The 22,197-nt window shown below is 39.1% G+C and overlaps 1 protein-coding gene across 5 annotated transcripts in view; it reads left to right on the top strand.

Moving 5' to 3' along the window:
- The window catches only part of PTPRR (protein tyrosine phosphatase receptor type R), a 287,862-nt gene that overhangs the window by 113,930 nt on the left and 151,735 nt on the right, over positions 1 to 22,197 (top strand). The window lies entirely within an intron of this gene.

Raw genomic sequence — 22,197 nt, 5'->3', positions numbered from 1 at the left:
CTCCCGTTCCCTCTCCCATTCCATTCACATCAAGATTCATTTGCAATTCTCTTTATATATAGAAGATTGATTTAGTATATATTAAGTAAAGATTTCATCAGTTTGCACCCACACAGAACATAAAGTGTAAAATACTGTTTGAGTACTAGTTATAGCATTAATTCACATTGAACAACACATTAAGGACAGAGATCCTACATGAGGAGTAAGTACACAGTGACTCCTGTTGTTGACTTAACAATTTGACACTCTTGTTTATGGCATCAGAAATCTCCCTAGGCTCTATTCATGAGTTTCCAAGGCTATGGAAGCCCTCTGAGTTCTCCGACTCTTATCTTGTTTAGACAAGGTCATAGTCAAAGTGGAAGTTCTCTCCTCCCTTCAGAGAAAGGTACCTCCTTCTTTGATGGCCTGTTCTTTCTACTGGGATCTCATTCACAGAGACCTTTCATTTAGGTGGTTGTTGTTGTTGTGTGTGGTTTGTTTGTTTTTTTTTTTTTTTTTTTTTTTTTTTTTTTTTTTTTTTTTTTTTGCCAGAGTGTCTTGGCTTTCCATGCCTAAAATACTCTCATGGGCTCTTCAGCCAGATCTGAGTGCCTTAAGAGCTGATTCTGAGACCAGAGTGCTGTTTAGGACATCTGCCATTCTATGAGTCTGCTGTGTATCCCACTTCCCATGTTGGATCGTTCTCTCCCTTTTTTATTCTTTTTTATTCTATCAGTTAGTATTAGTAGACACTAGTCTTGTTTGTGTGATCCCTTTGACTCTTAGAGCTATCAGTGTGATCAATTGTGAATTGAAATTGGTCACTTGGACTAGTGAGATGGCATTGGTACATGCAATCTTGATGGGATTGTGTTGGAATCCCCATAAGTTTTTAAAAAGTTATTATATTCTCTAATATGTGTGTGCCATTTTAGTTTTATAATAAGTACATACCAAGGTACCAAAATTGTATGTACAATATAAAACTTATCCAAAAGGGAAGTTCTAAAAAAAAAAGTATGTATAAATAAAATTTCTTCCTCCATGTCGGTGGGTAATCTTGTACACTCCTTGGGGTTCTTGTATCATACTTTCCTTGGGCCAGTGCGTGTCTCCAAAGATGAACTTTTTATGCTTATAATCTATTCCAGGCACTTGTTTTATGGGAGTGACTACTACTATAGTATATAGACTGGTTCAAAGATCATTTTGAGAAATGCTCATCATTTCCATATTTGCATATACATGTATATAAAGGTAATTTTTTTAGGTTATACTCCTTCATTTCCTATTTGTTTGTAAATATTTGTGCACCACTGCATGACTATTACATCTTTTACTTGTCATAAAATTTTATTTTAGATAAGAAGCTTCAGGAAACATTTGTGCTAGAGATAAAGAATGAGGAATTAAAGAGGTGACTAAACAGAAAGCTATTTTTACCATAGGCAATACCACCCACCTGGTCCTCCTAGGGAATGACTTCACACATTAAGGAGATATACATAACTCAGGAAAGAGCATTTCCTCTAAACTTCTTGTAGCTTCATGTTCTGTACAATATGTGTTAAGAAAATGGGGAAGAAACGCTATCATCGATAAACGTGTCTGTCAAACATTTATAAAATGGATTCAGCCATAGCACTTGAAAGATAACCAGATTACTAAATGTCTGAAGGCAGGTTTAAAGTGCTTCTTTTTTATGTGTCCTAATATGTTTTTGCAGAAACAGGAGCTCGAATGTTTGTTGAATGAATGCTAGTGGATTCATGAATGAGATTTTACACCATTCTTCTGCTTTCAATCAAAATAATGGCATAAGTAACAACCTGAACTTCTTAAAATATACAAACTACTTAAAGTTCTACATTCTCTTTGAAGTCTCCATTTTCATGATTCTGAATATGCTCTCCTATCAAGTGAATGCATGCATTTGTACTTTCTTCAGACTCCTTGTGTTAATGGTCAACTTAGTGATGGTATGTGCACTTCTAACATTTTAAAATCATTTTGTACATGAAGCCCTGTATTCTAATTATCTTCACATTTCTTCTGCATTAGGTTTATTGAACATCTTGCACATGTGATGTGGTTACAGCATGTTTATTATATTTGAAATTTTTCATCCATTATTTCTTAAAATATTTAATATTTATTTATTTATGTGCCACATAGGTGGCAGGGCCCTAACCATTTGAGCCATCACCTGCTACCTCTTGGGGTGAATTAGCAGGAAGTTGGAATGAAAAGCAGAGTCAAGTCTCAAACCCAGGCACTTTGTTATGGCATCTGGATGTTCCAAGGAGAATCTTCACCTCTGTTCCAAATGCCTCTTCCAAAAGGTTTTTATTTTTCAAATTATTTTTTATTTATTTTAACCCAGAAACCTTTTATATAAAGTATATAAACTTCATGCATTTCATAAATGCAGGTTTCCGAACATAGTGAGTGATTCTTCCTACCTTTCCGACCCTCCCACCCACACTCCCACTCTCCTATTCCCAGTCTTGTTTTTTTTTTTGTTTGGTTGGGTTTTTTTGTTTGTTTGTTTGTTGACAGGCAGAGTTAGACAGTGAGAGAGAGAGACAGAGAGAAAGGTCTTCCTTCCGTTGGTTCACTCCCCTAATGGCGGCTGCGGCCGGCGCACTGCGCAGATCCAAAGCCAGGAGCCAATTGCCTCCTCCTGGTCTTCCATGCGGGTGCAGGGCCCAGGGACTTGGGCCATCCTCCACTGCCTTCCCAGGCCACAGCAGTGAGCTGGACTGGTAGAGGAGCAACCGGGACAGAATCCGCCGCCCATATGGGATGCTGGCGCTGCAGTCGGAGGATCAACCAAGTGAGCCACGGTGCCGGAACCCCACTCTTGTTTTTTACTGCCCTCTAATTTCAATTGACTTTTTACACATAAGGTTAACAATATACACTAAGTGACATAAGATTAACAATATACTAAGTTGACATAAGGTTTCTACCTAGTAATAGGAACGGTGTCAATTCCTGCATGCGCTTGGAAGATTGCTCCGCCTGTTCCTTTCTGTTGGGGTTTCTCCTTCTTGGGGACATTCCTCTAATCCTTGTGTTGATCAGGAGCCAGCTGAAGTCTCAAGGGGAACCCACTGGAGCATTGTGTGTGTGCTTGCACATGTGCACGTGCAGCTTCCTGCTTTCCACACAGCCCTCTGCCCTCTGTATTCTCTGTGTTTTTCACCTTTTTGGCCTCCCTGCTTTACAAACTTAGGGAGATATCTGATTATGTATGTGCGAGTTCTCCCTCTTTCTAGGCAGCAAGCTGGGGTACTGGTGAGGTTTACCCCATCTGGTTCCCTGCCTCAAGGATCATTGTCCTGTACTGCCTGACTTTCAGTGTCTGAAAACCAGTTTCATATATTTGGTCTGTTTTTATATTTGCTTAAGGCAGGAGAGTCAATCAGTCCCTGTTACTCTATAAAACCTCAAAGTGGAATTCTTAACTCCTCATAATTAGAAATACAGTAGCCACAAGATTTTAAAAACTGATGAGTTCAATTGAAAGGAGATGAAAATGTGGGTGATTTTTTGTTGTTGTTGAGGAAAATTAGGGCAGATTTCTAACAGGTTTTTTTGTATGTTGTAAAAACTGTAAAAGGTCTACCTTGAGACGAGCAGTTTTCCAAAGATTTCCCAGAGGCCTTGTCGTGGGTCAACACTGAAATCATCCTTTGCTTTATGGGAAACTTTGCCAAGAGGGGATAGCCCTCATTTAATTTTATTCTTGTAATAATTAAATGAAAACATTCTGAAGAAAATTAGATCAAAATGTAGCATCTCTTTAGCCCGTGTTCACAAGCAGGATGGATAAATATGTGTGTGTGACCACAAGATAAAAAAAGTTTAGTTCCTGATGTACATACTTCTTTTTTTAATGTAGCACATATTATAGCAAGAGACATCACGGAGGAAGTAATGATCTTTGACCCTAATTCTGAGGCAGTTAAAACCACGGTACATTATCTCCAAGAGTACACTGAAGTTCTTTCCCTCATATTCTAACATACAAAATTTGATACCCGATCCTTGGTTTTTGGAAAGAAGAAAGTCTAAATAATCAAGCCGTTGAACTAGAAGTTGATTTTACAGCTCCAGAAAGCAAAGGGTACAAGTTGTGCTGATTCTATTTGGTGAAATTATTTTAAAGATCTATTTATTTATTTATTTAAAAGTGGGGGCAGGGAGAGGGGGAGAGAGAGAGAGAGAGACAATCTTCTATCGACTGGTTCACTCTCCAAAATAGCCACAATAGCCCAGGCTGGGCCAGGCTGAAGCCAGGAGCCACAAGCTTGTTCCAAGTCTCCAATGTGGGTGCAGCGGTCCAAGGACTTGGGCCATCCTTGGCTGCTTTCCCAGGTACATTAGCAGGGAGATAATACCTGGAACTCAAACCAGCATTCATATGGAATGTTGATGCTGCAAGCCATGGCTTAACCTACTAGGCTACAGACCAGCCCTCTAGTCATTGACATTTTTAATCTGTCCATGATTTATGAAAATGGAAAAGCATCTAACAAATAAGCATATAAAAAGCATTTAGTTCTAGCTTTATATGGAAAGAGGGCATTTTTCTGTAGTATTTTTCTTACTCCTAAGATGATATCCTTTTGATGGGTAAACTTAACAAACTGCTTCTTAAGCTACCAACAGAGTGAAGTGTGACAGATTGCTAAGGGAGAAGAAGGATTATTTTCTTCTTGTCATTAAGAGTTCATTGCCATTGCAGTTCCTCAGATGGGAAACGTGGGTCATGGAAATCAGATCCATCCTTGCTGAAAGATCTGCAGTATTTCTGTCATGAGACAGAAAATAAAACTATTCCTTGGGGAGTAAATGGAGCGGGCATGTGGATTTGTCTTTCTTTCTCTTCTCTTAAGCACTTTTTACAAGTAGTCCGCCTGGCATAGTAAATCAGGGTTAATACTCCATGAGAGCTCTTGTGTTCTGAAAAGATTTGCGTTTCCTGCATCCTTGAAACTTGCCTTTTTGGGTGTGATGTGAGTGCTTCCTGAATTACTGACATGCTTCTCTCACCTACTGGCAATGTCTGTTGTGCAATGACATTGGTTTTGAGAGTATCTTAGAGTTCTGTGTGCTAACTTTTCCAATCTAACACCCCAGGGACTTTATGACCTCCCTAACTGGGGAGAAAAATGGAAGAAAAATGACTAATAAAGGTCAACTGGTAAAGAAAAAGCAATTTAAACTGTGCTTTAAATATAGTAGAAAGACAAAGAGATTTCTTTGACAATCTCTACCTGTGGGACCGTGTACCCTCTAATGGATTTTGACATAAGTAAAGTGAATTGAAAGGTTAAAATAAAACAATTTCTTAATCATAGGGAAATCTTATTGTATTAGTCAATGCTCAACTAAATAAAAAATGTTGTTCTGATTGCTGCTTTGTCTCCAAGGCAGTCTCTACAGGAAAATGTACAGTTTAATTCTCTGGGAATAGAGTTGCACTTCTTGTACACTAATTACAGCTATTTGGCATTGGGCAAATCACTGACCTCTGTACCCTTCATCTGTGGCTGCTTCCTTGGCAGGGTGGGCATGACAACGAAACCTACTGCACAGGGGTGTTGGAAGAATTCAGCGAACCAGTTCATGAAAAGGGTTCAATAAAGGCTGGCATCATGATGAATAATCATAAATATCCCACACAACCTACATTTGATTCATGTTCTGGAAATATACAATGAAATTATCTTGGAGACCAGAATGCCTGATTTGACTATTCAAAATTTGTTCTATATTCTGTTTGGAAGCCAATATCTACCTGACAATGTTGTTTCACTGGAAGCAGCTATTTTACCTATAGCATTTGCTTTTGAGCATTTTGCAGGAAGTTATTTTTTTTAAAAAGAAGCACACTGGAAAATGCATAGTCTAACTTATTTAACCAGTCAGACTATGAATATCATCTCTATCCTAGTTTTGCTTTTAGAGCTACCTGAAGAATTTCACATTTGGGAACATGTTTACTGAACTTCTGACATAAATCCACATAAAACAGAAGTGAGAGTGTCATGTTTTATAGGCAACTGTCAGTTCATAATAATATTCTATGAAATTGTTATTTTAGAACATGCTTCTTCTCCTTGTCAGTTTTGCATTTGTTGAGAAACTGTAGTTGTGTCCATCAAATGCAAGAATCTAACATTTAAGCTGAAGATGCTCTAGTGGTTTTATCAAAGTGAAATTTTATTATAGTGAATCTACATTCTCTTACTCTCCGGGTCACTGAGAAATTGCAATGATACCCAGGGCATGCTGACTTTTTGAAAGATGCCTCACTACACATTCCCAGTATGTGTTACCTTACATAGAGTGACCAGTTAAACCAAATCCTAGTTAATGCTGTGAAGATATGCAGTTGTGGGACTGCAATAGTGCATTTCAATTAGGTTTGATTTTCTTACCAAAAACGTCTTAAAACTAATTGACTCAGCTTTTGCCTTTCTGTGAAAGAAGGACACATAATTATGCTATTTCCTTAAAGGAACAGAAATACACCTTGTTACTGAGATTTCCATTGTAATTTAAAATGCTAGGTACATTATTTTTTTTTTTAAGGGAAGAGTTTATTGGGGGAAACCGACAGACCAGAGGGAAGGGGGGAAGAAGGGAAAGAGGGAGGAGGAGAGCATAAGAGAAAGATCAAGAGACAGAGAGACAGAGAGCCATGTGTTCAGATACAGGTCCTCTTATAACTTTGCCAGGGGCAGGCAGAGAAGTAGGAGCAGTGAATTCCATTAGGATGGGGGTGGAGCTGACACCGGTGGTTGGGCCATGTGGTCAATGCTAGGTACATTTTTCAGCAAAGCATTCTCATTGTAGCTGAGAAACTACTTAAATTATTAACATATTTGTTAGAAATATGTTTTTTTCAGTGAACATTTACAGGCAACCCAAGCTTTTGGTTTGGTTTCATATTTATTATATAAAAGAACAGCAATGTTCAAGAAAATTGTCTTTTTAAGTTGATAGTCAAGTAATTGTGAAAAGTTATATGGTCGCACAAAAGAAGTTAACGTGGAGTTAATGTGGGGCTGATGCTGTGGTGCAGCAGGTTAAGACCCTGGCCTGAGGCACCGGCATCCCATATGGGCGCCAGTTTGAGGCCCAGCTGCTCCACTTCCGATCCAGCTCTCTGGGAGAGCAGCAGAGGATGGCCCAGGTCCTTGGGCCCCTGTGCCCACGTGGGAGAACTGGAAGAAACTCCTGGCTCTTCGGATAGGCGCATTTGTGGCCAATGCAGCCAATTGGTGAGTGAACCATCAGATGGAGGATCTCTCTCTCTCTCTCTCTCTCTCTCTCTCTCTCTCTGCCTCGACTCTCTATGTAACTCTGACTTTCAAATAAATAAATAAATCTTTAAAAAAAAAGTTAATGTACACTGACTTTTTTCCAGTAATTTTTTCACATACATAGAAAATAAGGGAAAACAACTTTGTGGAAATAATATTATAATAATGCCTATGTTCTTAAAAGCTAAATATTTTTAATATTACTACTCATTGTTAGAAAATATGCTGGGCAGTTCCATTGCTTGATATTTGATAACTGACTTCTACTAAGCAAATTCTTGATACTGTATGTGTTTTGAGTCATCTCATTCAACCAGAACAACTGCTTATTCATTTTAGATAGAGTTTTTATTGGGACAGAACTACTGAAAATAACTTCAGGGTGTATCTTTAGGGTTTAATGAATATAACAGATGCTTACCTGGATGTATTTATAGGGAAAGAGTCCAAATGAGGAGTGGCAAGTGGTGGAACATGATGACATCACTGGAAAACTCCATCTGTGTTTATCTGACTGCTGGTGACTGTTTAGCCTTTCCTTGTGTCATGTCTTACAAAAACAAATTACTAATAAGCCTTCCATTGCAAAGTTCATCTAAATTAGGTGGAAGCTCTCTTAGTAACATTCTAAGTTCAGCTTTGTCCAAGATTAGATAATATGTCAACAACAGACATGTTAAAATCTTATTTAAAAAAAAAAAGGTTCACAGAATATCTTTAAAGAAAGTAAAACAGTAAGCATTGTGTTTTTAGCTGCTATGTTTTTGTTTCTCCAAATCCCTCTTGGTTGAATTGATTATGATGATAGATGAAACTACACTAATCAGTTAAGTATTCATTAAGGGTATGTATTAAATGTCAGACAACGAACAGTAAAGACAAAGATGAACATATCTGAAACTATTCAACAAGTAATTTAAAATTTACTGAACCATCTCTCTCTGCCTCTCTCTCTCTCTCTCTCTCTCTCTCTCTCTCTGCCTCTCCTTATCTCTCTGTGTAACTCTGACTTTCAAATAAATAAATAAATCTTTAAAAAAATTTACTGAACCAGAATTTATAACCTAGGGGTAAAGATTGGCAAATAAATTGTTTGGGTGGAGGGAAGGTGCTGGTCAAAATATACAAAAGTTCAGCTAGATAGGAAGAACAAATTTAAGAGATCTATTGTATAAATAAGTAATTACAGATAAGTTTTAAAAGATAGACAATTGGGTTGTGTCCATTAGGAATATACTCAGCACTAATAAATTGAAAATTCAACTAACAAAGACTTATACAATATATAATTTTAATTTCTCACATGTAAGACATCTATACATGAGCAGTCGTGATTAGATACAACAGTCAGACAGTGTCCCATATCTGTTCCTTGCCATCCTGGGCATCTGACTTTTGACCTTATGCTTTCTGCTTCATGGTAGCAAAACAGCTGCTACATCTCTAAGCATGAAGTCAGTGTTCAGGGAATGAAGGAGGAAAAGGCAGAGAGCTCCTCTCCAGTGTCCATCTTTCATAAGGAAGCGTAAGTTTTCCTATTAAGTGCCTTATAGACATGTCAGGACAGCACCGCCTTACAACACCTAGCTATGAGGTCCAGCGCAGCCTGCAGCACCAGCATCCCATATGGGCATCAGTTTGAGTCCCAGCTGCTCCTCTTCCGATGCAGCTCTCTGCTGTGGCCTGGGAAAGCAGTAGAAGATGGCCCAAGTGCTTAGGTCCCTGCACCCATGTGGGAGACCCGGAAGAAGCTCCTGGCTCCTGGCTCCTGGCTTTGGATCAGCTCAGCTCTGGCCATTGAGTCATCTGGGGAGTGAATCATCGAATGGAAGACCTCTCTCTCTCGGGCTCTACTTCTCTGTAACTCTTTCAAATAAATAAAATAAATCTTTAAAAAAAAATAACCACCTAGCTATAACAATGACTGCACAAATAGACACTTGGTTTTTCTAGCCCCTCTGGTGAGACGTAGTAGGGAAAGGAAGGCATTTTGGAATTTCATGAGGCCAATATTCAAATAATATATCCATAGAAACCAACCAAATTAGAAAGAAAGAAATAGGCTGTTGGGGATGAGGGGGAACAATTTCTGATTTGGAGTAAGAATATAGTAGAAGTGGTATTTAGATTGGAATTTTTAGCACATGTAAGATTTAATAAAGGAATTGGAAGCTACAACCCATAACAGAATAAGCAAAGAAATGCATAGGGGCATAAAACAACATGACAAACGGCAAAATGATATATATGTCTGGATCTAAAACAATGTATAAATGTGTGGATAGGAAGGTTATGTGCTGAGAATTTACAAAGGAATTTGGGGGTTCCTTTAAAGAGAACCTTTATTAGTATGCCAATTTGTTTAACTTTTAATAGTTTCCTAGTGTTTACAAAATCATACTTGAACTCTATTGCCTGGTAATCAAGATTCTTGAAAATCTGAATCTAAAGTTCATTTTTTTTATTTTTTTCTACCACTAAATCCAGTGCTTATGCCAATATCTTTACTGAAGCTGGATTTCCTACTGCCACTCCCAAAACACAGAATATCTTTTTCTGTAGATTCTACTGAAGCATTCTCCCCCTCCCTTTCTTCACGAATGTGCTGTCCATCATACAAGGTCCATGCCAAAGATCACCTTTGTATGGAGTCATCTCTTCTCATGAAACTGACCTGGTCCCTCTGTTTTGGACTACTGTAGAATTTTGATTGCTGTGGTCCTTTATTGGGACGAATAAGCCAAGACAGACCCAAACTTCTAGTCTGGATTCAAATACTGATGAGAATGATGTCCCAGACCCAGTTCAAGGTTGCTTTCATTTCAGGTGACTCCCAAACGGCCAGCCAGGAAACACCGGATGAGGAGGCAAGTGAGAGGATGGAGCTCTTCAGTTTCTCCCTATTCTCTGCTAAAGACGTGTCTAGTTAGTTGATCAATACATGCCTGTAGGGTTAGGAAACTGACCATGTCTAAAGGGGCCATAATGGTAGGTTCAGTGCCTTTTTATTCCTCTTGGCCAGGAAGGAACACCATCAACACTTTGGGTGCCTTTTGGTTTGGGCACAATTGTCTCCACGTTCTGTTTCTGGCCATACCCACCCCGTCCCCATAGACACTACCTCAATATATCATTTTTCTGATATTAGAGTTGTTTATAAGTACATGTCCTTGAAACTGTAGCCCAGTAGTTAAAAGCAGGGGCTCTGGAATCAAACTGCCACAGTTTAAGTCCCAGTTCTATGACTTACCACCGAGTGATTTTGAGCAATGCATCTCCATTTCCTCAACTTTATCATGAGAACAACAGTGATAACTACCCATTTGGTTGTGGTAAGGATTAAATGAGATAATGCATAAAAAGCTCTAAGCCTCAGATTAGCTGATGTTGTTTATCAAATTTAGAGAGGGAGAATATTCTATCTCATTCACATTTGTATATTCCCCTCACATAGTTAACACTTGCTATTGAAGAACAAATGGGTGAATGAACTAATGGATCTCAGTATTTTATGGCTTCAAAAAGAAGAGCAATCACTGACACAGAGTGGCAGTAGAAATTTGAAATGGATGAGCTTATCTCAATAGAAAAAAAAAACGGACTGTTTTAACATTTTAATGTTTTAAAAGTAGCCTAGTAAAAGGCAGCCAGTTCCACATTACTAAACTTGCTAGTGGAAATGCATGTTTTAAAATCTCCCTGGAGGGGACTGGCACCATGGCTCACTTGGTTAATCCTCCACCTGCGGCTCCAGCAGCCCATATGGGCGCCAGGTTCTAGTCCTGGTTGCTCCTCTTCCAGTCAGCTTTCTGCTCTGGCCTGGGAGTGCAGTGGAGGATGGCCCAGGTGCTTGGGCCCTGCACCCGCATGGGAGACCTGGAGGAAGCACCTGGCTCCTGGCTTCAGATCAGCGCAGCTCCAGCCGTTGCAGCCAATTGGGGAGTGAACCAACGGAAGGAAGACCTCTCTCTCTCTCTCTCTCTCTGCCTTTCTTTTTTCTGTGTAACTCTGACTTTCAAATAAATCAATAAAATCTTAAAAAAAAAAAACTCCCTGGAGGACAATTTGATAAAGTTATCAAAATAATAAATTTTGAGGCACTAACTCTAATTTGGTAAATTCTAAGACATTAATACAAGTGCACAAAGAATGTTGCAGAATAAAATGAAAATGACATAAATGTCCATGAATAAGGATTAGTTAGATAAATTTTAAGCAAGAATGCAATGATAGTATTAACAAATACTTTTGAGCTAGAAAATAGCATCATATATTGAGTAAAAGCAAAAACACAATATCATATGAAGTATAAAACTGTTTCTATAAAAATGTTAATGACAAAAAGAATATGTAGTTTCTTGTTTTTGTGTGAAAAATAAGTCCAGAGAAAGAACACAAAATACTCGTTGCTACCTTTGAGTGAATATATGGATAAGATCTTTTTTTTAATTTATACTAGTTTTTCAAAGTTTCACGGTGAACAATCTGAAAAAAATTTTACACTTTCTTTTTGTACCAGCAATCTCCTTGAAATTTGAGTCCTTATGAACACTAGTGTCATGACCCACAGTTTAGAGCCAGACTGTCAGCAGTCCTTCTCCGGATGTGACAGCAGTAGGTGGCGTAGTGGAAGCCAGTCTGATTCTAATCCAATTTCTGTCATTAACTTCTTGTGTGGCCTTGGGTAACTTTCCTAAATTGTATTGAGCCATATGGATATTGGTATAATATTGCTCTGATGATGTGAGTAAATTTACTTCTTTTTTTTTTAAGATTTAAAAAGATTTATTAGAGTCAAAGACCTCCAGCCAGAGCAACATGGAGGGGGCTTCCAAGAGAGGAAAGAACCCAAAGGACCCCCATGGCACTGGAGTTTTTAAGTACAATTTCAAAGGAAAAAAAAACTTGACAATCAGATTGTCATTCAGTTACCAGGTGGGGACAAACCCCATTAAAAGACCTGATTTACAATCCTTTATGCCATCTGGCTTGCTTTTTTTTTTTTTTTTTTTTTTTTTTTTTTTTGACAGAGTGGATAGTGAGAGAGACAGAAAGGTCTTCCTTTTGCTGCTGGTTCACCCTCCAATGGCTGCCGCGGCCGGCGCACCGCGCTGATCCGAAGGCAGGAGCCAGGTGCTTCTCCTGGTCTCCCATGGGGTGCAGGGCCCAAGCACTTGGGCCATCCTCCACTGCACTCCCGGGCCACACAGAGAGCTGGCCTGGAAGAGAGGCAACTGGGACAGAATCTGGCGCCCCGACCGGGACTAGAACCCGGTGTGCCAGCGCCGCTAGGTGGAGGATTAGCCTACTGAGCCGCAGCGCCGGCCTCTGGCTTGCTCTTGATAAAACAAAAAACCATCCAGAAGAGTGGAATAGGTAACTAATTCTCACAATAAAATGTGAGCTCAGATGCAATCACTATTCCCTTGCAATTCGCTTGATAAATATGGAGATTCCAAAGGAAGGAGGACATTTTGTTCTTACTGAAGATAACATTCTTTTGGAGAAGGAAGCAAATATTTTATACCCCAAATTCTAGTGGGACCACCCTACCTATTAACCCATCTGACTCCTCACATCCCCCCCTTAATACGACTGTACCCTAACATCTGTTAGAGGGGACTGGATGATGATGACCACTCTGGCTGCTTCATGCTGAAAAGGGGCGTCTTTGGGAAGGGGAGTCAAGACTTGCAGCAGGAGGGGGCTTCTCAGCAGGAGGTGGCTTCTCCAGGGAGATGCAGTGCCAGCTTGCAGAAACTGCTTCTCTTGGAGGTTTCATGTGCGTGGCCACCTAGAATTTTACTTTTTTAAGTCTGGATAAAACTAATCTAACAAGCAGTTTCAACTTTTAGGATCTAAAACGAGGACAGTCATTATTAGAGGCCCTAAGAAAGGTGTCTAAACCATGAGCAAGTTTTTTCATTGAGAGGCAAATAGAAACTGCCAGAAAGGACTTGAAAATAATCAGGTGGGCCGGCGCCATGGCTCAATAGGCTAATCCTCCGCCTTGCGGAACCGGCACACCGGGTTCTAGTCCCAGTCGGGATTCCAGATGCTGTCCCAGTTGCCTCTCTTCCAGGCCAGCTCTCTGCTGTGGCCAGGGAGTGCAGTGGAGGATGGCCCAAGTCCTTGGGCCCTGCACCCGCATGGGAGACCAGGAAAAGCACCTGGCTCCTGGCTTTGGATCAGCGTGATGCGCTGGCTGCGGCGGCCATTGGAGGGTGAACCAGCGGCAAAAGGAAGACCTTTCTCTCTGTCTCTCTCTCTCTCTCACTGTCCACTCTGCCTGTCAAAAAAAAATAATCAGATGGGCTTTAAGGCCTTCTGAGTTATGAAGCTTAGACCTATCTATCTCTCCACTGTGGTACATCAAAAAAGAGGTATCCTGTTGACATCCATGTAAATTTACTTATTTGATTAGCTAGTGTCAAGGGTCCTCAACAGCTAGAACAAAATAGCCAGCTAACCAACCTAAATATAAAGAGCACACAAGAATTAAAGATCCACTTGTGGAGTTCACACACACAGAGAGAGAGAGAGAGAGAAAGAGAGAGAGAGGGAGCCAGAGAGAGAGAGCCAGAGAGAGCCAGACTAGGTAGGACAAGAGAGGCACCAAGGGCACAAGATGTATAAAGGAACTCCCTACTAGGGCTATTTGAGCAGACTGATTCTAACCTCATTTAAAATTCCCCCAAATGCCACATGGTTTTGCTTGCCTGAGAGTGAATGCCTCTCTAAATTTTGCACCTTATGTGGCTTTCACCCTAGACCTTGCCATGTATGTGAACACACACACCACACATGCATACACACACACACACATACACACAAATCTTAGCTGTCAGGAAGATGGATGACAAATAATTCTCCAGAATGATTAACAGTTCTGCTTTTTCATCAAATATGCAGGAATGGGCTAACCTCACTTAGGAAGAAGATACTGCCAGCCTCCTAGTAGGTGATAGAAAGTGGTTGTTTCCTCAGATACTATACTTCCTTTATTTTACTTCTGCATGACCCTTTTATGTTTCTCTGTAGACAATATTGCCTTCTCCTGATGGTAAAGTCTATAGGGTCTGTATAAAAGGCCACCATGAGCACCTGTTCAGTGGTCCAGGGAAATCTTCCATCATCTTACCACAAGCCTCAAGCCTCCACCTATTATAGCATCTGTTGGCAATTATCTGCTTGAATTTACATACTGCTTTTTCTCAATGTGTCCATTTAGATTCAGTGTCCACTTTTGGACATATGAGCTTGCCAACACCAAAGGATGCATATTTTGGTTACTGCCCCACAATTCTTATCTCTTTGATCTGCAGGTGCTAACTCCTCATGCTCTGAGTAGGCCTCTGGACTCTACTGGACAAGAAAAGGTATTCACATGATGAAACTAGCAGAGATTGTGGACACAATGCAGCAGTTCAACAGGACCATTGTCTTTCACATGTGGCTGACAGCAAGAGCTTCAGTGACAAACCTTAACAGGACCCAAATCAGAAAAATATTTCTATAGGATATAGTAGATATTCTTTCTAAATGCTGGATTTGAGGATAAAACTAACAGGTTAACATTTTAAAATTAGTCCTTTATTCTGTGTCATCATGTAATACTCCTGTAAACTCATATAAACCAAACCTATATGATATTAATTCACCCACTCATTCATTCTCATTAGTTGGAATGAGTATAATAGAGAATTTCAGATAATTCATGAATAATTCACATCACCTTTCTTTTTAAAGATTTATTTATTTATTTGAAAGAGAGAAAGAGAAAGAAAGAGATTTAGAAATCTTCCCTTGGCTGGATCACTCCCCAAATTACCACAATGACTGAAGCCAGAAACCTGGAGCTCCATTTAGTTCTCCCACGTGGGTGGCAAGGGCCTAAGTGCTTGTACCATCTTCCCCTGCTTTCCCAGGCACATTAGTAGGGAGCTGGATCAGAAGTTGAGCAGCTGGGACTTGAACCTGCACTCTGATATGGGATGCCATCATTGCAGGCACCAGTTTAGCCTGCTGTGCCACAATGCTGACCCCCACATCATCTTTCAATTTATTTTTTCTGAGAACTTTTTAATGCCTCCTCATACATAGACCAAAGTTATACTCACATTGATACTTAAGTCCTAACTTTTATTAAATAAGCAATTTCTAAGGTGACACGTTGGCAGTAATTTTATTCAATATACTGAAAATAGCTACTTATGTATAATTTCACATAACAACATATTCAAAATCTATATCTCAAAATATAGACAATAATTATAAATGCTGCAAGCAAAGGGAAAGGATTCCTGGCATAGAAATCTGAAAATCCATGTTCCAGCTCCACATTTTCCAATAGTTGCTGGACTCCACATGGCAAACTGGCTTCCTCTGAATTTGGTGAAATGCACTTACAAACCAAGAGAGGTAAAATTATATCACCTCTAAGAACTCATCACTTTAATGTGCCTTGTTTCTTAATTATTTTCTAACAACTGTTGGAAAAAGTACAATAATGCATTTGGAACTAAACAACAAATTCACTGCCCTGTCATTGCCATTAATATCCAGAGCCCCATTTTAACTGTTGCATCCTAAACTAATACTTTATGAATCATAAATATAATGTTATATTAACTTTTATTTAATATACATGTATTGATTTAAAAAATTATGCTTACCAAGAGCTCTTATAGGCTGGTGCTTATATTTTGTGAATAATAAAATAATACTTTTAGTATTATGAATTATTTTATGTTAGTGAAAGCTCCATGCAATCTAACATTTTCTCTGCTGCTAGACAAGGAAGCCAGAAGGGAACAGTTATTTAGGTTGTACAAGCATTCTGTTCAGCAATGTGAGCTAAAGACACACAGACCCTTACAAGTTTCCAAAGCATTTTCTCTCAATTTGGTAGCCATAGTCTACTCAGATACACCCCCATGCCATCTGTTTTTTACCATCAAATCTATAGGATGAAAGCCAAAACTTTCAACAAGCACAAGGAGGATATGGGAGAAATAAGAGTTCAATCAAAATACCTTTAGAAAAGCTGTTCATCATGGCTATAGACTGTCAGTGTTATTAGATGAATATATAAGTCTGGGCTTTCCAGACAAAACCAATACAACATAGATAGAGATAACAGACAGACAGAAGACAGACTATAAGGAGTTGTCTCACATGGTTATGATGCCAGCAAAGTCGTAAGATCATCAACAACAAGCGGGAGACCCAGGAGAACCAGTGGTATTGTTCCAGCCTAAGTCAAAGGCCTGAGAACTATGAGAGGCAATGGTATAAGTCTAGGTCCAGAGGCAGGACAGTGGGGCAGAGAGCCCCAGTTCTCTTCCTGCCCTTTCTGTTCTGTTCAGGCCTTCAACAGAAAGGAAGAGACCTGCTCACACCAATAGGGCAATCTACTGTACTCAGTCTTCCAATTCACATGTTAGTCACAATGTAGAAACATTCTCACATTCAGAATATTGTTTAATGAAACACCTGGGTACCCTGTGGCCCAGTCATGTTGACACATAAAACTAACCATCACACTCAGTTTTAAGAATATAGCATCTGGGGCGGGTGTTGTGGTGCAGTGGATTAAGCCACCACTTGAGACGTCTGCATTCCATATAAGAGTGCCTGTTTGAGTCCCGGCATGTCTGCTAATATACCTGGAAGGTAGCAGAAGATGGTTCAAGTGCTTGGACCCCTGCCACTCATATGGGAGACCCAGGCACATTTCTTGACTCCTGGCTTTCATCTGGTCCAACTTGGCTGTTCTGGACATTTGGAGAATGAACCAGCAGAAGGAAGATTTCATTCTCTGTCTCTCTCTCTCTACCTTTCAAGTAGCTGGAAATAAACAAACATTAGAAACAGAATGTAGAACCCAACTCCATATATTTACATTTAAGAAAGTTGAATTCCAGAGATATAAAATGACTTGTACATTTAGTAGGAGATTCAGGATCATAACCTAAATCTTTGTAACTTATTTTATGTAACAATAAATATTATATATTATGTTTTTATATTATGTAATATAATATCATATAATTTATATACATAATTATATTTTCATTCTACTGTATCACAGTGGTTCTTTTGAACATTATTAAAACCAGTTTGAATCCTCCTTTCTCCATGTTAATGAATCATACCTGTGTGTGTGGAGGCAGGGAGAATTCACATGACTTCATAGACTGTGGCCTTTGGAAAGTCATTAATACTCTTGAGCCTCAGTTTCCTCATTAGTAAATGAGGATAATAATTGCACCTACTTCTTGAATTTGTCTTACAGCTTAATTAGGTCAGTGTGTTAAGTGTAAGCACTTATAGTGACTGAGACACAGATTGCTGTCTGTTAGCATTCATTATTATTAAGATAAAGCCTTATATATTCAAGCTGTTCTTTATTCCTCCTTCCTCTTCTATCCTAATCACTGGCCTAGTGTGTCAGCCAGTTTCTGTCCCTCACTGGCACTGTTAACTCATTTTTTAAGTGCTCGGGGATTTCCACATCAAGCTCTACAACCATATCACAGAAATGAGGACAGCGCATGTAAAGTGCATTGGCAAAGGGAAAAATTGTTTAGATGAATTTGAAGAGATAGGCACCCCACGTATTGTATTATTTCTATTTTTGGTTAGTTTCTGATGGTTTAGCCAACAGCTTAATAATGTGTGTGCCCACATTCACTGCAGTCTTCCCTGGGTCGTCCAGCAGTACATTCATACTCATGAATCCTCTAGGCTCTCATGTGTTTTAATTATATCTTTGCGACCTTTGGCTTCTTGTGAATCACCCATTATGTTTGCATAATGAGCTACTAATTGAAAGACTTGACTGTGAGACCTGCTGTGCTACTTTTCTTTCTGACATTCTGCTGCATGTCCTGCTCTGCAGTGTGACAAAGGGCTGTAGCATGGATTATTTTTGGTGGTGTAGATTTACACAACATGGATTGGACTATACTTTTCTATGAAATACCTATTTTTCTTTGAAAGCATTTACACATCAGACACTTAGAGTGATTTTATTTTTTCCATCATTAAAAATATTTCCTAATGTTTATTTCCAAGAAAATTTGACTTTTTGTTGCTTAATGAAATGTTGATAATGAAACAAGTACTTGTCTGCAGGATGAAAGAATCAGTACTATAAAACCTTTAATGACAAAATCAATAAACAAATGTCATACATGGACATTATTTGTTAGAAGTCCATATTAACTACTCTCATGACTATCAGCTTCTTTGTGACATTATCTTGCAACACAATACATAAAGAAATAGCTATCATTAAAGGAAATAGACATGTGATACTCAGTCCTCAGTTGCACTCTTTAACTCTTGAGGAATCAAGAACAAATGTATCCAAATAATTTTAAAATAATACATGATTGTCCAGATTTGTGTTTTAATACAAGTACACATAATAAACATGTGATATGCATGTATGCCTATTTAACACATATACACCTAGACTTACCCTACACTGCTAACGGTATACTTTGATCTAGAATTACACTGAACTGTTTTTTGAAGATAAAGATTAACGTGCACAAGTATGACCACAGAGGTGCGTGTACTTTAGACTTTTCTTCTACTAGTCAAGAAATTGAGTCCCTCAAATAGTTTGAGATTTGATGATTATTTATAGCCCTTGTCTCGTCTGTTGAAGAACAATGGCTTTTTTTTTCTTCATAGTATTTGGTGAACTCTTTTACTTAGTGTAAGGTTAACTTTACAATCATTAAGTAAACTGAAAGTAGATATTTCTAAAAATTAAGAGTGGGAAAGGGAAAGGGCGGAGGAAGAAGGGTTGGAGCTTGAGCAGGAGGGAGGGTAGGGTAGGAAGTAACACTATGCTCCTAAATCTGTATATATGAAATGCATTAAACTTGTATAACTTAAATAGAATTTAAAAATAGTAATAATAAAAGCAGGGTGATAGATGGAAAAAAGAATTAGCCAATGCTGAAGTATCTTTGAAATCCTTTAGATGAACTCATCATGGTTACAATTTTTTAAATATCTTCTTAAGCTGTTGATGACTTTAAAAATTGTTTCCTTTATTCTGGTAATTGCTAAATTATAATATTTAATGTTACACAAAAAATAAGATAGCTGATTATGCCAGAGAGGAACCCTTACTATATGAGCTGAATAACCAGCAATGTTGAATCGATCCTTCTTTTGGAAACCACAAAAAAACTTTTTAAACAAACATCAGAAGTACTTGGTGATATTAAATAATTAATTACTTATAAGGGAAAAAAAGAATACCTCAAAAGATGGTTTATGGAGCCTCTTGTTCTTCCTCTGCTAGGGCCCCTGGACCACTTTTTGTTATTTTCTGTTTCTCCATTCATTTGTTTAACAAAAAATTTATTGAATACCTATTTATACATGAGGAACTCTGATAATCACTGGGGGAGGGAGGAAAATGGCTCACTCCTCAAAGAGTTAACATTCAGACAACACACACACACACAATTGGGATTATTAGAAATTATAATAGGGCCTATAAAAGAAATATACCAGCTGCTGAGATGGGGACAGTGGTGAGGGTTGAGTTAGGGAACGTCTCTAGATAAAATGATTAAAGTAGCCTTCATGAGGATGGACATTTCAGCCAAGATCTGAAATACAAGGGTAAAGCAGCACTTCAGGATGTGGCAGAACAGCACTATGAGCAGAGGAAGATCCAGCACAAAGGTTTACAAAGGACAGTATAGCTGGAGTGTGGGAAAGAGAAGATAAGGCCAGTGTCATGAGTTGGAATCACAAAAGGTAGGGTTTCGTGAGTCATTATAAGGAGCTAGGCTTTATTCTAAAAGCAGTGGGAAAGAATCTGTAATGAATGTCTGCATGAAATAGATGTGATCTTATGTTTTTAAAACCTCTCTCTTGATGTCATATGAAGAATTAATTAGTGAGGCATAAGAATGGAAGTAGGGGGGCCAGCGCTGTGGCATAGCTGGTAAAGCTACCGCCTGCAGTCCTGGTATCCCATATGGGTGCTGGTTCGAGTCCCAGCTGCTCTACTTCTGACCCAACTCTCTGCAATGGCCTGGGAAAGCAGTGGAAGATGGCCCAGGTCCTTGGGCCCCTGCACCCACATGGGAGACCCGGAAAAAGTTCCTGGCTCCTGGCTTGACAGCCAGCTAGGGAGTGAACCAGCAGATGGAAGACCTCTCTCTCTCTCTCTGCCTCTCCTTCTCTCTGTGTGTAATTCAGCCTTTCAAATAAATAAATAAATCTTAAAAAAAAAAAAAAGAGTGTAGGGACACCATGATGGTATCCCAAAATGTAGATGATATAGCTTGAACTTTGTTTTGACAGTGAAGATGTATCAAAATTAGAAGATTTATTATATATTTGGAAGCAGAACTTGTGGGCCTGAGGATGAAGCAAGTGAGAATGGTGAGGGAAGAAAGTGATTTACAGGTACTTCTCAAGTTTTTATCTTATCCAAATTGAATGATTAGCTGTTCCACTTACGAAAATGGGAAAATCAGAATAGCAGGTTTAAGGGTAATCAGAACATCAATTTTGAACATATTAAATTGTGATTCCTTCTAGACATCCCAATTGAGCTACTAGGTAGCAGTTATATACTTATATAAGAATCTGTGAAACTCATAGTAAAGACCTGGGCTAGAAATAGAAGTAGAACAAATAAAGGGTAGATAAAGCCTGGGAGTGGGTAAGATTTCCTAGGGAAAGAAAATAGACAGAAAATAGAAGGTGTTCACAAAGGACCTTAAGTATCATCAGCATTGAGAAGCTGAGAGGAAGAAGGGGAGCCAGCCAAGGAGAAAAGAAGGAACACAAATGGGGTGCACATTTGTTCTGGCAGTTGAGACACTAGTTCAGACACTTGTGTTCCATATTGGAGTGCTGCATTTGAGTTCTTGATTTACCTCCCAATTCCATCTTCCCACTGATTTGTACCCGAAGGTAGCAGATGATGGCTCAAGTAGTTGGGTCCTACTACCCATGAGGGAGATCCAAACTAAGTCCTAGGTTCCTGGCTATTACCCAGTCCAGCTCCAGTTGTTGCAGGCATTTGAGGAGTAAACCACTGGATGGGATATTACTCTCTCCCCCTCTCCCTCTCCCCCTCCCTCTCCCTCTCTCTCTCTCTCTCTCACACACACACACACAACACAGCAACAACAACAACAAAAAAAACAAAGAATATTGAAGTTGAAGAAAAGCTGACCATTATATCACACTGGCTAATAGATTAAAATTTCAAGAAGGAAAGAGTAGTCAGCTGTGCCAAAATGCAGCTGAAGATTAGATAAGGGTCCTGTGGTGCTTATTGTATATGGTGGTATGGAGACCACAGGTCATTGACAAGATTGATTTCTTTCAGTTGTGACAATTTCAGATGGGAGTGGCTGAAGAGTGAAATGGGGATAAGGATGAGACACACTATAGATAATTTATTTTAAAATATTTCATGTGCTAAAGAAAAATGAAGTGGGATAAGAGGTAGATTTGTAACTCTATGAAAATTTAGTTTTCAAGATGGCTTATACATATTTATATGCTTATAGGAATAATCCAGTACTGACAAATGAACTGATGACACAGAAAAAAGCAGAGAATTCTTGAGAATACCCCAAGAAGTGGAGCTTCAGTGGAGGGACTTGCCTTTGATAAGAGTAAGAAAGGTCTGGACTGGCATTGTGGCACAGTGGTTAACATGCTGTTTGCGATGTTGGCATACAATATCAGAGTGCCAGTTGAATTTCCAGGTTCCCTACTTCCTATCCAGCTTACTGCTTATGCACCTGGGAAAGCAGCAGATGATGGCCAAAATGCTTGAGTCCACTTGTGTGAGAGACCAGGATTGAATTTC

The sequence above is a fragment of the Oryctolagus cuniculus genome, chromosome 11 (genome assembly GCF_051225735.1).
Source record: "Oryctolagus cuniculus isolate XC-2025 breed Fujian yellow rabbit chromosome 11, ASM5122573v1, whole genome shotgun sequence".
Classification (NCBI taxonomy): Eukaryota; Metazoa; Chordata; class Mammalia; order Lagomorpha; family Leporidae; genus Oryctolagus; species Oryctolagus cuniculus.
Note: the sequence above shows the minus strand (reverse complement) of the source record. Positions and strands in the feature narration are given on the sequence as shown.